This window comes from Gossypium hirsutum, chromosome A10 (assembly GCF_007990345.1).
Source record: "Gossypium hirsutum isolate 1008001.06 chromosome A10, Gossypium_hirsutum_v2.1, whole genome shotgun sequence".
In the NCBI taxonomy this organism is placed as follows: domain Eukaryota; kingdom Viridiplantae; phylum Streptophyta; class Magnoliopsida; order Malvales; family Malvaceae; genus Gossypium; species Gossypium hirsutum.
The window spans coordinates 76,587,378-76,599,883 of NC_053433.1; the positions used below are offsets into that span (position 1 = coordinate 76,587,378).

Here is a 12,506-nt window from a genome sequence, read left to right on the forward strand (position 1 = left end):
TCTAGTATAGTTAGACCTGCTATTGCTGCGAATAATTTTGAACTAAAACCTAACACAATTCAGATGATACAACAGTTTGTTCAGTTTGATGGTTTGCAGGATGAGGATCCCAACACGCACTTGGCAAATTTTCTTGAATTTTGCGATACATTCAAAATCAATGGCATTTCCAATGATGCCATTCGTTTTTGGTTATTTCCATTTTCACTGAAAAACAAAGCTAAATAGTGGTTGAACTCGTTACCACGAGGGTCTATCACTACTTGGGAACAAATGACCGAGAAATTTTTACTGAAATATTTTTCACCAGCTAAAAAGGCTAAATTGCGTAATGATAACTCTTCTTTTGTGTAGATGGATTTAAAAATACTTTACGATGCATGGGAGAGATACAAGGACTTACTGAGAAGGTGCCCTCACCATGGGTTACCGCTTTGGCTGCAAGTTCAAACGTTCTACAATGGTGTGAATCCCTCGACAAGACAAATGATTGATGCAGCTGCTGGTAGAACCATTAACAATAAAACACTAGAAGATGCATATGAATTTATAGAGGAGATGTCACTGAATAACTATCAGTGGCAAGTTATGAGGACAAAGCCAACGAAAACAGCCGGCGTTTATAACATCGATTCAATTACCATGCTCTCAAATCATGTAGAACTTCTCAATAAAAAGATTGATAGTTTTCTTGGTTCTACGCAGGTACCTCCTGTAATGAGGTGTCACTCAAGCGGAGGAGGTGTGCATACAGAATACCAATCCTTCAATCCTACAACTGAAGAAGAACAAGTCAACTATATGGGTAACAATAACTTTCGATCTCAAAATAACCCATATAGTAATAACTATAATGCAGGTTGGAGGAACCACCAAATTTCTCCTGGGGTGGTCAAGGGAATCAAATGGCACAAAATCCTTAGGGTTTTCAATAGCCACCTTATCAACAAGAGAAGAAACCAAACCTTGAAGAGATGCTTTCTAAATTCATCTCAGTGTCAAAAACCCATTTCCAAAATACCAGGACAGCACTTAAGAATCAACAAGCATCGATCCAAGGACTCGAAACTCAGATAAACTGACTCTCCAAACTAATCTCAGAAAGACCACCAGGAAATTTACTCAGTAATACCAAGTCAAGAGAGCATGTCAAAGCAGTTACACTAAGGAGCGGGAAAGTGTTAGCAGAATCTGAAAAGAAGCTAGCACAAGAAGCTGTGGAAGGCGAAAGGAGGGAAGAAAAACCCGAAAATAGTGACAAACCAATACCGGAGGAATATTCACCACCGGTTCCATATCTAGCAAAATTAAAAAAAGACCGTATTGATGCACAATTCGGTAAGTTTCTTGAACTTTTTAAGCAATTACATATCAACTTACCTTTTGTTGAAGCTATCTTGCAGATGCCTACGTACGCAAAATTTTTAAAGGAGCTTTTAACAAATAAAAGGAAGTTCGAGGACTTATCTACAGTAGAACTCAACGAGGAGTGCTCCGCCATACTCCAAACTAAGCTGCCAACCAAACTAAAAGATCCAGAAATTTTTACTATCCCTTACTTAATTGGTAATCTGAATATTGAAAAAGCACTAGCTGATTTTGGCGCTAGTATTAATTTGATGCCTTATAAAATGTTCAAACTTGGTCTTGGGGAACCTAAACCCACTCGGATGAGTATTCATTAGCCGATAGATCTGTTAAATATCCCAGGGGTATTATAGAAGATGTACTCGTAAAAGTAGATAAATTTATATTCCCTGTTGATTTTGTTGTGCTTGACATGAATGAAGATGTAGAAGTACCCTTAATTTTAGGGCACCCATTCCTAGCCACTGCTAGAGCTGTAATTGACGTGGGTGATGGTAAATTGGTACTTAGAGTAGGTGACGAGAAAATGATCTTTAAAATTTATGATGCTAAGAAATTCTCTAGGGAACAAGATGATTCATGTTATTTCATTGACTCTATTGATCATATTACTCAAGACTCTTTTCAGGAAATTGTACAAGAGACGATGACAGAACCGTGTCCAGCTCAAGACGAGGAGATAGGTGGGAAACCTAAGAATCATCCGTCAAGACAAGTAGAATATGAGGGTATTAAGATAAATGATGAACTTAAGCAAAAACCCTCGATTGAGGAGCCTCCCAAACTGGAACTTAAACAATTACCAAACCATTTAGAATATGTATTCCTTGGAAATAATTCTACACAACCAGTTATTATTTCTTCTAATTTGCAACCCAAGGAGAAAGAGAAATTAATCCAAGTATTAAAAGAACATAAGAAGGCCATAGCATGGAAAATTTCTGACATTAAAGGAATCAGTCCTTCTTTCTGCACCCATAATATTTTAATAGAAGATGAATACAAACCATCTGTGCAAGCTCAAAGACGTCTGAACCCCAACATAAGGAGGTTGTAAAAGCCAAGGTAATTAAACTTCTAGATGCTAGAATTATTTATCCTATTTCTGACAATTCTTGGGTAAGTCCAGTACAGGTTGTCCCCAAGAAAGGAGGCATGACGGTTGTGACCAACGAGAAGAATGAGCTAATCCCAACAAGAACAGTTACAGGATAGAAAGTTTGCATAGACTACAGGAAACTGAATGACGCCACAAGAAAATATCACTTCCCCTTGCCATTCATTGACCAAATGTTAGAAAGATTATTCAGAGACATGTATTACTGCTTCCTAGACGGACTCTTTGGTTACTTCCAAATCCCAATAGCTCCTGAAGATCAAGAAAAGACGACATTCACATGCCCATATGGTACGTTCGCTTATCGTAGAATGCCTTTTGGATTATGTAATGCTCCTGCTACTTTTCAGCGCTGTATGATAGCTATATTCGACGAACTCGTGGAAGATATCATGGAAGTCTTCATGGATGATTTTTTGGTATTCGGCAACTCTTTCCATCTTCGCCTTAAAAATTTAAAATGAGTTTTAATAAGATGTGAAGAAACAAACCTTGTGCTTAACTGGGAGAAATGTCACTTCATGGTTCAAGAAGGTATTGTACTAGGGCATAAAATTTCTAGTAAAGGGATTGAGGTGGATAAATCTAAAGTAGAAACAATCGAGAAATTACCACCTCCTAGTTCAGTTAAGGCTATTAGAAGTTTTTTAGGACATGCTGGGTTTTATAGAAGATTCATTAAGGATTTTTCTAAAATAGCTAAGCCTTTAACCAAATTGCTAGAAAAAGATATACCTTTTAACTTTGATCAGGAATGTTTAGAAGCATTTAATACTTTAAAGGATAAATTAATTAATGCTCCAATTATAATTGCACCTGATTGGAACTTGCCATTTGAACTAGTATGTGATGCGAGTGATTTTGCAGTAGGTGCAGTACTGGGATAGCGAAGAGACAAGAATTTTCAACCTATCTATTACGCCAGCAAAACCTTAACGGCTGCACAAGAAAACTAAACTACTATGGAAAAAGAGTTGCTACCTGTGGTTTTTGCTTTTGATAAATTTCGATCATATCTCATATTGTCTAAAGTTGTTGTTTACCCTGACCATTCCGCCCTTCGCTACCTTTAACTAAAACCGATGCAAAACCTCGACTCATCTGATGGATTCTCCTTTTGCAAGAATTTGACTTGGAAATTCAGGATAAGAAAGGAGCCAAAAATCTCGCAGCTGATCATCTATCTAGGCTCGAGAAATCCAATACCAGAAAACTAGATGACGTGGAAATAAATGATTCGTTCCCTGAAGAACAATTTTTTCACTATATCTAACTCCGAGGTACCCTAGTTTGCAGACATCGCGAATTTTTGAGCTGCTAACATTATCCCAAAAGGGTTTACACACCAGCGAAAAAAGCGATTCCTTAATGATGCGAAAAACTATTTTTGGGATGATCAATTTCTATTTCGCAGATGTGCAGATCAAGTCATCAGAAGATGTGTTACAGGATCAGAAATATTAAAAATATTGGAACACTGCCACTCAAGGCCAACCGGAGGACACTATAGTGGAACTAATACCGCACACAAAATACTTGAATCAGGTTTTTATTGGCCTTTGTTATTCAAAGATGATATCAGGTATGTTACTTTATGTGACAATTGCCAACGGACAAGTAACATATCTAAACGTGATGAAATGCCTCAAAACTATATACTTTCTTGTGAAATATTTGACGTGTGGGGTATCGATTTCATGGGGTCATTCCCTAGTTCATTCGGAAATAAATACATCTTAGTAGCAGTCGACTACATGTCCAAATGGGTAGAAGCCCAAGCTCTACCTACTAATGATGCTAGAGTGGTAACACGTTTTCTTAAAAAACTCTTTTCGAGATTCAAAACACCTAGAGCAATTATCAGCGACAGGGACACTCCAATTTGAAAAAACTGTTAAGAAATACGGAGTTCATCATAGAACGGCCACCCTATATCATCCTCAAACTAATGGACAATCTGAAGTAGCAAACCAAGAACTCAAACAGATCCTTGAAAAAACAGACTTGTTTATGGCAAAAGTTGCCATCTCCCATTCAAACTAGAGCATAAAGCTTTTTGGGCTATTAAATTTCTAAACCTTGATCTCGAACTTACAGGAAAAAATAGGTTGATGTAGTTGAACGAACTAGATGAATGGCGAGCCAATGCATATGAAAATTCACGCCTATACAAGAAAGCAACAAAGCGGCGCCATGACGTTCGTTTAAAGCAACAAAAACAATTTGAAGTTGGGAATCTTGTCTTACTATACAACTCAAGACTCAAATTTTTTTCCCGGGAAACTAAAATCACGATGGTCAGGACCCTTCGTAATTCAATCTTTTCATCCATATGGCACAATAGAGGTAAGTCACCCATCATATGATACTTTCACAGTAAACGGACAACGTCTCAAACTTTATAATGGTGAGGATTTTAAAGTCGATGGAGAGGAGCTACGACTCCACAAACCGCCCTGAGTATACTAACAAGGTAACAGTAGAGCTTAGACTATAAACAGGTACTTATCGGGACGCAACCCGAGTACTAACCATTTTAAATTATTTTAAATTCAAATTTTAATCATTTAGGTCACTAATAGAGTATTTAAAGCACAGGTTCCCAGCACCACACAGCCTGTACCACGACCGTGCTTAAGGTCGTGTGCACCAACATGGAGGGAAACACGACCGTGCGATACGGCCGTGCGAAAACAGGGTAAATAATTTCCCCAAAACACGGGATGTGATAAATCCCCATGGCCGAGCGACATGGCCGTGGGTGAATTTGATACATATACGGACGTAGGAATGGAAACCCAGGGGCATGCCAGGGACAAGGCTTGATTCTGTTTCTTCAACATGGGCGTGAGACATGCCCGTGCCATTAAGCCATAGACAACAATACATGGGCGTGGTACCTTAACATGGGCGGGGGAGAAGCGAACACAGCTAGGCACGGCCGTGCGAGATGGCCGTGTACTACACACGCCCAAGAAACAAAGGTATGGGATAGTAGCCAAGCACAACCTAAAATTGCAATATTTAAAACACACGGGCTCAATCTCATAAGGACACGGGTGTGGCCCTAAGCCGTGTGGCCCTCCCCTATATAAGCAAATCGATGTTCATTTTCCTCTTCCTTTCCAAATCCCTAGCTAAAATCTCCCCTTCTCCACTCCCTGATCCCTATTCTCAGCCACCACCACCTTCTCGTCCAGTTCATGTGGCAGCTTCATATGCTAACATCTCTGAACACCTCACCCGATTCGAGCTTCTGTGTGTTCAACAATTTGACAACATGGATGGTACTCTACAGTAGATTTGTTAGCACCTTCCCATCTCATCGCCAGTCCCACCTCGTGAACCATCCAACGATGAAGATATTTAGAAATATTTATTTATTATTTTTTGTTCTTACTTATTATTGAAACTATTTCTATTATTTTTATTAGATTTTAGAATTTTACTACGGCTATTTCTTTTCAAATCCTTATACTTCCTAATATCTCCTAAAGATTTCCTGATTCTATCACAGTTATATATAGCTCTTAAGCTCATCATCACAGAGGAACTAAAACTCCACCGAAAAATGGTTCTCCACGACTGCTATGTCCTGCTCGACCACAACCATAGCTACCACTAGATATAATATTCTTTTGGCACAGGACTTACGGCCTAATGAACCTCTACGACCACCGGAGTATCCTCCTCCATTCTCGAACCGATCACTCTCCAAAACTCTAGTTCGAGGAATTCAACATATAGGAAGTTTCACTTCTCTCCCTATCTTATTTTTATACTCTAATATCTATCTTTGTACATTGAGGGCAATGTACATCTTAAGTGTGGGGGGATATTTATTTCATTATTAGAAAATCCCTGAATGATTGCCTTGTTCTCTTGAAAAAGCTCTCATATCATATTTAGGATAAATTTTGATTGATTTATGATTTTGATTGATATATCTTGAATTAAAACGTAGGCAATTATGTATTGATTGTTTAAACTTTAAGACATTAGAGAATTAAGCATGATAAGTTGATTTTTAAGATATTAAAATCTTAGGTTGTTTCCCCAAAATTTAAGTATTACTTTGAATTGGAACTCACAAGTTTTTAACATCAAAAAGCCATAATTTTTGTGAGATTTTTTAGCCTTTTGAGCATCTATTCATCCTTTCATGCTCACCTTTATTATTGCTTTGAGTGCGTCAGTATTGAATTGTTATTCTAGAACTTGCTTGATTATGCATGTCAAGACCACACCATTTGATTTGATATATCAAAATGATTAAGGCACTTAGGATTAACCCACTCATGCCATGAAAAGCCTACCTCCACGATTAACCCCTAGTAAACCCCCTTAATCTTAACAAACTAATTCCTGTATTACCCTTAATATTAACCTTTAACCCATTATTGTTGAAATCCCCTAAATTAATCCCTATTTTTGTCGAGTTTGGAGTTGAATGGATTGCCTAGCTATGTTTTGTTCTTGATATTTAGTCTATGTCATTTAACTTGTTCTTAAAAAAAACACAACTATGTATGCATATCTGTAATTTCATATTCTGAGAGAAGCTCTGTTGTACGTAAGTGAAGATTAACTCTTTTTCTAGATAGGCAACTTTTCGATTCAATCTCGATTCTAACCCTTTCTTTCAACTTGTGACCACACCCCCTAACCAAGCCTCATTACAACCCTCTAAAGACCTGTTGATTGATGTATCATCTTAAAAATAAAGTGGTGGAGATTTGATTTTCATGCAAGCCTATGGTAATGACTTTCCATTATTGACTATTGAGTGCTTCCTTTATTGTCCTTAGAACACCTCGAGTGATTTGAGTGAATCTTTAGTAAGGATGTAAAACTCTGTGATATTCTGAATTGAAGGTAATTACTTAAATAAGGGGAGACACCTATATTTTCAGAATAAAATGCTCAACTTGGAATGATTGAAACTTTTATGTTCTTTTAGTTGAATTCTCAATTTATGATTACCTATGAATTATTTTGAGATTTTATTGATAGAAATTATAAGTTGAGAAGAATTTATTTTGATTATGAGTTGAGAATTTTGCTTAGGACAAGCAAATGCTTAAGTGTGGGGGTATTTGATAAACTGTAATTTATATATATTTTTACCCCATGTTTAATGCATTTTATGGATGATTTCCCACTAGAATTGGTGAATTCGATGCTCTTAATGCTTTAATTTCATGTTTTGTACTCAGGAGAGCACTAAGAGTCAAAAGGAGCCAAAAACGAGCCAAAACCTTGCCACACGGGTAGATCACACACCCGTGTCTTTCGAGGGTGTCGACCAAGGCTTTCACGAGTCACATGGCCTGTCCATTGACCAACACGGCCGTGTGTAATTTAATAGATCGAACATAGCCTGGCAATCACGTCACACGGTCATGTCATACAGGCGTGTCCCTGCTGAGCCCAAGTTAAGTCCAACTCGGAAAAGGCCACTTTGGAGGTTTTCTAGGCATTCCAAAGCCTATAAATATGCACTAGAGGAGGAGAAAATGAGGGACGGAGAAGGGGGGTAAGGAATTACCTTAAGGAAGCCGATTGATCCATCTCGGAAGTCGGATTCATCATCAAGACTGAAGATCTCTCCTCAATTTCCCTTCAGGTGTTTTGGGTTTTCTTTATCCCCTAAATACCTAAGGGGAATGAAACCTAAGACGAATCTTGTTATTATTTTCTGAATCGTATGATAAATATTTAACTTGTTCTTAATTCTTGTTTTGATATCCCAGGATACTCATTCAAGACACGCGCTTATTCAGAGGAGGAATAGACCCTGTCTAAGAGTACATTTGTCATAATTAAGCGGAGTTGATTGCGCGCCTAGAAATAGGGTGACAAGATTTTGCCAGATTAGGGTGAAACCTAATAAGGGGATCCATAAATCGAGTTAATGCAACCCTAGAGTGTTAATTAGAGAAAAGTCTCGGTTATTCAATCTAGGGATTAGATGTTATTAGTCTTGAATAGGGATAACAACATAACTTAGGGATCTCTACGAAACAAGTTAAATGAATAAATTGTCTGATTCGAAGCCAGAATAATAAGTAAAGCCTAGGTGGATTTTTCCTTAGGTATTGTCTCAAGTCAATCGATTTTCCCAAAAGCAATTCCCCAATTCTTTTCTCTGTGCATTCTTAGTTTTAATAATTAGTTAATTAAAAGAAACCATTTTTATTCTTAGGCTAGATAATAAAAAGATGGTTATTACTAGTACTTTTGGTTCCCTGGGTACAATATCCCAGTCTTGCCATTACTATACTATTGTTCGATAGGTGCGCTTGCCTTTTTGTCGTGATAATAGTTGGTCTAGGTTTGATCTTCAATATAAATTTTATTACTTGTTATGAATCACACGATCAATAGCTAAAGGTATTAAATAGCTATAGAATTTTTAATGGAAGCCCTTATGTGGAAATTAGCCCATTAATAAGTTAGTGGAAGATATTTGTTTGGTATTATTGAAATTAGTTAGAAATTAAAAGGGTAAATAGGTAATTAAGTTAAAAAGGTATAATAAGACAAAAATGCAAAAAGCTATCATCTTTTTTATTTCTCTTTCTTCTCCACCGATTTTTACCTAAGGAAATGGCTATGGAAGCTTGAAAATTTTAGCAACTTCTAACCCTCACAAATCAAGAAAATCGAGATTCGGGCTTAAATCGAGAAAGTACATGATAGTGTTATGCTTCACGAAATTATATTGTAAGCTATGTATATGCAATGACCTAAAACATATGTCTATGATGTTTGATGACATTGTAATGAATGGTAACTTGGTGTTAAAGAGTGATGTTACGTTGAATATGTATGACGAGAGTTGTTGTGGTAAATATAATACCCCAACCCCGGCCTAGACGTTATGGCTGAATCTAGCAATGTCACATAAGTGTGTTTTTGGAAAAACCGTTTTGATACATAAAAATCTGTCAAATTATTATTATCTTTTACTTACGAAAACTTAGTTAATTTTAAAGAAAATCATGCTTTGGCGTTGTAGTTTATACTCCATAAACACAACACAACTCCAAACTAAAACAAAAAGTCCAAGTCCATAATTACAACAAATATCCACAAAATAATAAAATAACGTGGTAAAGCATTTAAAACATAAAACCCATGAGTAGGTGGCTGTGGTCACCGTCGAGTCCTCCGCTGCACCAATCTATCTACTGTTGGGATTACCTGAACAGATTAAACAAATAAAGGGTGAGTTTTCGCAAACTCAGTGTGTACATCCCCACAATTTAGCCTGCATACAGTCATATAACAGAATACAGTCATAATTCGAGCCTGAACCCTTTACAGAGTCGGTGTAGGCCCTGGCTCACTCAGACACAGAATCAAATACAAACTTAAGGCCTTAGCCCATCTCAAATATAGCATGCATAATAGATCAGAATAACAAAAAACATGCCCACCAACCCTGCACACCAACTCCGTCCAACGCAACACACCATGTGGGGATAAAATCGACCCATCCAACCCTACACTCCATAAAGTACCGTAATGCGGCACATGTCATAAATACGCACCCTAGCTGCGAGATAATAGGCTTATGAAGCCTTTTAGATACTCCCTTCACTTCATCAAACCTTCATCGGTGCAATGCATCATACAATATGACATGCTATAATGCAGATAAACGGATCATACATCTATATTCATAACAGTACAATTATACAAGCTAGGTGTAACATGTTAACACATACATCATAGTATCATATCACAGAACAAGGGTATAAGTAATGCTTATCAACCCTACGATAGGTTACAGTTGACTAGGGGACTCGTGCAACCTTATAGTTCGTTACAGAAAAATAGTCTCACATGCCCATGCAGTCTGCCCATATAGGCCCATACGCCCGTGTGGCCCACATGACCCAAAATAGCCTTGGCCGTGTAAATCACACGACCTAGCCCAGAATTCCACACGCTTGTGTGGCCCACACAGCCTAATTGTCTGAGCCTGTGTCTCGCACATGGCCGTGTCTGTTGCGCACGTGTCGCGTGCGTACAACCTGGTTCATCGATCACACGGTCGTGTATCGCCACATGGCCTCCACACGGGCAATGCACACTCCCGTGTGGTGTCAACAGTTTACTTTTCAACTTCCTCCAAATCTTATTTTCTGTGCAATCGGAGTACACTCCTGGTATCGTTTCGAAGATAACGCAACCACGAGTACTCTAGAACCTATTATTGAACCGTATGTCACTTATTAGTCACTTAAACTGAGTTACTAAGGACAAGCAAATCCCAAAAGTTAACGACGACTGTACCTCTAACGAACAACGGCAGTTCCTCGCTGACTTAGAGCGCCATTTTAGCAGTCCACAGAAACTTGATTGTCTCCTAAACAAAAAATAATCTCTTAACAACCCAACATTCATAAAAACGAAACAAAACGCATCCCTACACTTATCAAATTCGTGCTAAGCACAGAGATAAGCAATAACGATGGAAGAGGACCAAAAATCAATAATATAGTGAAGGAAAACGACAACAAAAATAGGGATTTTGGCTGGAAAAACAGAAAAAGGATGTGAAGAAGGGGAAATTTTGCAGAGGAATTTCGCCAGAGAAGGAGAGTAGAATATTTGGGTAACTCTCAAATCCCTTGTTTTGCTCCCACTAAACCATATTTTTTGCAACTACTCAGTATCCCAAACCAACTCAAACACTTCCAAAGCATTAGCAGCAAAAAAATAATGCCTCCGTTCAGACTCGAACCCAAGACCTCCCTCACACCAACACTCCATTTATCTACTAGACCAGCAGGCCCATTTTTGCATCTTTTAAAAAACAAATACCTATAAGTCTATTAACCAAAGGTAAGGCTTTATTTAAAAAAAACCAAAATTTTACCCAAGCTAAGGCTTGAACTTGGGACCTCACATACACACCCAGAACATTTAACCACTGAAGCAAATACACAATTGTGTTAAATAATTGCATAAACATATTTATATATAAAATTTTGGGCGTTACAAATCTACCCCTTAAATAAAATTTCATCCTCGAAAATTTACCTGATCAGAAAAGGTGAGGATACTACTGCCGTATTGAATCCTCAATCTCCCAAGTGGCCTCCTCAGTGCTATGATTCTGCCACAGCACCTTCACTAAAGGGATAGATTTTCCACACAGAACTTTATCGTCGCGGTCCAAAATATGAACTAGCTCCTCCTCGAATGTCAGATCTACTCTAACCTCAATGTCCTCTACCGGAATAATGTTTGTGGGATCAAACGGGTAACATTTCAACATCAAGACATGGAACACATCATGTATGCAATCTAACTCTGGAGGTAGCTCCAATTGATATGCGACTGGCCCTACTTGATTCAGAATCTGATACGACCCAATAAACTGATGACTCAGCTTGCCCATGTGACTAAACCTCAAAACCATGTCCCCCATAGAATACTCAATGTCCTTCCTCTTCAAATTAGCATAGGACTTCTGTCTATCAAAAGCAGCTTTCAGTCGATCTTGAATCAAGCGGACTTTATCCTCAGTCTCTGATACCATCTCCGAACCCAGAACACGTCGCCCACCCAACTCAGTCCAACATAAGAGAGTGCAACACTTACGACTATACAGTGCCTCGTAAGGTGCCATATGCATACTAGACTGATAGCCATTGTTGTAAACAAACTCTGCTAAAGGTAAGTACTCCTCCCAACTGCCCCAGACATCTATAATGCAACCCCTCAACATGTTCTCCAGTATTTGAATCACCCTCTCCGACTGACCATTTGTCTGAGGATGGAAATAGTACTAAAGTCTAACCTCGAACCCAAAGCCTCATGAAGCTTCTGCCAGAACTGAGACGTAAAACAAGGATCTCTATCAGAAATGATCGAGACACGTATCCCATGTAGCCTCACTATTTTAGAAATGTAAAGTTTGGCCAACTTCTGTAGGGAGAAGTCTATCCTAACAGGAATGAAATGTGCAGTCTTGGTCAATCGATCCACGATGACCCAAACAAAA

General features: G+C 38.2%; 1 non-coding gene across 1 annotated transcript; it reads right to left on the reverse strand.

Annotated features, from left to right (window-relative positions):
• Positions 1-321: 321 nt before the first annotated feature.
• LOC121208753 (small nucleolar RNA R71) lies at positions 322-428 on the reverse strand. Its single transcript, XR_005903878.1, has one exon. It is a non-coding gene; the product is annotated as a small nucleolar RNA R71 (small nucleolar RNA).
• Positions 429-12,506: the final 12,078 nt, after the last annotated feature.